The sequence below is a fragment of the Triticum aestivum genome, chromosome 6B (genome assembly GCF_018294505.1).
Source record: "Triticum aestivum cultivar Chinese Spring chromosome 6B, IWGSC CS RefSeq v2.1, whole genome shotgun sequence".
Lineage (NCBI taxonomy): Eukaryota > Viridiplantae > Streptophyta > Magnoliopsida > Poales > Poaceae > Triticum > Triticum aestivum.
Window position 1 is genome coordinate 90029288 of NC_057810.1, and position 3975 is coordinate 90033262.

The window sequence follows — 3975 nt, forward strand, 5'->3', positions numbered from 1 at the left end:
GTAGCAACTCCACCATAGAGAGAGGGCCAAGACAAGAACAAGGAGGAGAGGAAGTGATACGTCCATTTTGCATCATGCTTTTATATCGATATTTTTTGCATTATGGATTGTTATTACACTTTATATCACAATACTTATGCCTTTTCTCTCTTATTTTATAGGGTTTACATGAAGAGGGAGAATGACGGCATCTGGAATTTTGGGTCGGAAAATGAGCAAATATTAGAGTTATATTCTGCCTAACTCCAAAAGTCCTGGAAGTTCACGGAGAATATTTTTAGAATATATAAAAAATATTGGCGAAGAAAGTACCAGAGGGAGGCCATCTGCCATCCACAAGGGTGGAGGGCGCGCCCTACCCCCCTGAGTGTGCCCCCCTGCCTTGTGGGCCACCTTACAGGCTCCCAACGCCCATCTTCTGCTATATGGTGTGTTTTTACCTGGAAAAAATTAGAAGGAAGCCTTCGGGACGAAGCGCTGCCGTCTCGAGGCGGAACTTAGGCAGAACCAATCCAGGGCTCCGGCGGAGCAGTTCTGCCAGGGAAACTTCCCTCCGTAAGGGGAAATCGAAGCCATCGTCATCACCAACGATCCTCTTATTGAGAGGGGGTCAATCTCGATCAACATCTTCACCAGCACCATCTACTCTCAAATCCTAGTTCATCTCTTGTATCCGATTTTGTCCCAAAACCTCAGATTGGTACCTGTGGGTTGCTAGTAGTGTTGATTACTCCTTGCAGTTGATGCTAGTTGGTTTATTCGGTGGAAGATCATATGTTCAGATCCTTAATGATAATTAATACTCCACTGACTATGAACATGAATATGCTTTGTGAGTAGTTACATTTGTTCCCGAGGACATGGGAGGAGTCTTGTTATAAGTAATCACACGAATCATATGATCATGATGAAAACTAGCTTGACAATAATTCCCATGTGTCCTCGGGAGCGCTTTGCTTTATATAAGAGTTCGTACAGGCTTGTCCTTTTCTACAAAAAGGATTGGGCCACCTTGCTTCACTTTGTTTACTTTTGTTACTTGTTACCCGTTACGAATTATCTCATCATACAACTATCATCTATCACCGATAATTTTAGTGCTTGCAGAGAATACCTTGCTGAAAATTTCTTGTCATTTCCTTCTGCTCCTCGTTGGGTTCGACACTCGTACTTATCGAAAGTACTAGGATAGATCCCCTATACTCGTGGATCATCAAGACTCTTTTCTGGCGCCGTTGCCGGGGAATGAAGCGCCTTTGGTAAGTAGAATTTGGTAAGGAAACATTTGTATAGTGTACTGTCACTTGTTACTATGGAAAATAATCCTTTGAGGGGCTTGTTCGGGGTATCTTCACCTCGACCCGAAGAGCAAAGAGTTGCTCCTCAACCTACTGCACCTACTGAAAATATTTATTATGAAATTCCTTCGGGTATGGTAGAGAAACTGCCAGCTAATCCTTATGCAGGAGATGGAACATTACATCCCGATATGCACCTAATCTATGTGGATGAAGTTTGTGGATTATTTAAGCTTGCAGGTATGCCCGAGGATGTTGTCAAGAAGAAGGTCTTCCCTTTATCTTTGAAGGGAAAGTCATTGACATGGTATAGGCTATGTGATGATATTGGATCATGGAACTACAACCGATTGAAATTGGAATTTCATCAGAAATTTTATCCTATGCATCTGTGATAACCCACAAGTATAGGGGGTCGTTTGTAGCCTTCCTCGATAAATAAGAGTGTCGAACCCAACGAGGAGCTAAAGGTAGAACAAATATTCCCGCAAGTTCTATCGACCACCGATACAACTCTATGCACACTTGACATTTGCTTTATCTAAAACAAGTATGAAACAATTTGAAAGAATAAAACTACGAGTACTTGCGACAATAAAACTATGAATAAATTGCAAGGTAATAAATTGGATAGCTTTTCTCAACAAGAAAATCAATTGTCCCTAGGCAATCGATAACAAGTACCGGTAATCATTCTTACAATTCTATATGAGGGAGAGCCATGAGCTAATATACTTTCTCTACTTGGATCATATGCACTTATGATTGGACCCCTAGCAAGCATCCACAAATACTAAAGATCATTAAGGTCGTGAAACCCAACCATAGCATTAAGTCTCAACTCCTCTTCATCCCATACGCAACAACCCACCTACTCGGGTTTAAAGCTTCTGTCACTTTCACAACCGACCATAAGCAAATCATGAACGTATTGCAACACCCTACAGCGGGGACCCCTCACGTTTGCGCGAGACGGAGGGCACCGTAGGATAGCACCATAAATAAAATATACAATCATACCAACCAATATCACTATTAACCCATAGGACAAAACGGATCTACTCAAACAACATAGGATAGCCAAATATGATTGGGAAATAATATATGGAGTTTAGTGCCATGTTTAAGTAGAGATTATAGTGGGGAGAAGGGGTGTTACACCGCTGCATAGAGGGGGAGAGAGTTGGTGTTTACGGTAGCAAGATTGTTGATGTAGATCACCGTCACGATCCTAGCCCCGGCGGCGTTCCGATGCCACCGGGAGAGAGGGGTAGAGAGCCCCTCTCCTTCTTCTTCTTCCTTGGCCTCCCCCCTAGACGGGAGGAGGGTTCCCCCTCTAGTCCATGGCCTCCATGGCGGCGGAGGGGCGAGAGCCCCTCCGAGATTGGATCTTTCTCTCTATTACCTTCTATTTCGCGTTTTTCAGATCTGGCCCTTCACGGTTTCTTAAATTCCCGGAGATCCGTAACTCCGATTGCGCTGGGCGCGCCAGGGGGTGCCCGGCATGCCTTGATGGGTTGTGGTCACCGTGGGCCCCCGTTTGCGTTGATTCCACCTCCCAAAAATCATAAATATTCCAAAATAATTCTCCGTAAATTTTTATCTCGTTTGGACTTTGTTTGATATGGATTTTCTGCGAAACAAAAAAAACATGCAACAAACAGGAAGTGACACTGGGAACTGGATCAATAGGTTAGTCCAATAAATCATATAAAAAGTTGCCAAAAATATGTGAAAGTTGTATAATATTGGCATGAAACAATAAAAAATTATAGATACGACGGAGACGTATCAGCATCCTCAAGCTTAATTCCTGCTCGTTCTCGAGTAGGTAAATGATAAAAAATATAATTTTTCATGTGGAATGCTACCTAGCATAAACTTGATCATATATCTAATCATGGTATGAATATTAAGACATAAGTGATTCAAAGCAATAGTCTATAATTTGGCATAAAGACATCAATACTCAGCCATCCCAACAAACAATCGTGTCTTTCAAAATATCAATGCTAAAGAAAGCTATCCCTACAAAATCATATAGTCTTGTCATGCTCTGTCTTCTTAACACAAAGTATTTATCATGCACAACCCCGATGACAAGCCGAGCAATTGGTTCATACTTTTTAACGCGCTTCAGCTTTTTCAACCCTCACGCAATACATGAGTGCGAGCCATGGATAAAGCACTACGTGTTGACTAGAGTATGATGATAGGGGTAAATATAGAGAAGACAAAAAAGTAATAAAGTCCCACATCGATGCGGCTAACCAACGGTCTGTAGAGATGCCCATCAATTAATATCAATGTGAGGAGTAGGGATTGCCATGCAACAGATGCACTAAGAGCCATAAGTGTTTGAAAGGTCAATATGAAAACTAAGTGGGTGTGCATCCAACTTTCTTGCTCATGAAGACCTCGGGCATTTGAGGAAGCCCATCATCGGAATATACAAGCCAAGTTCTATAATAAAAAATTCCCACTAGTATATGAAAGTGACTAAATAGGAGACTCTTTATATGAAAAACATGGTGCTACATTGAAGCACAAGTGCGGTAAAAGATAGTAACAATGCCCCTTCTCATTTTTTTCTTTTTTTCTTTCTCTCATTCACTACTGTAGGATGGTCCAAACGCGACACTACAATCAGAGACCCTTCGATGAAACTGTATGCGAT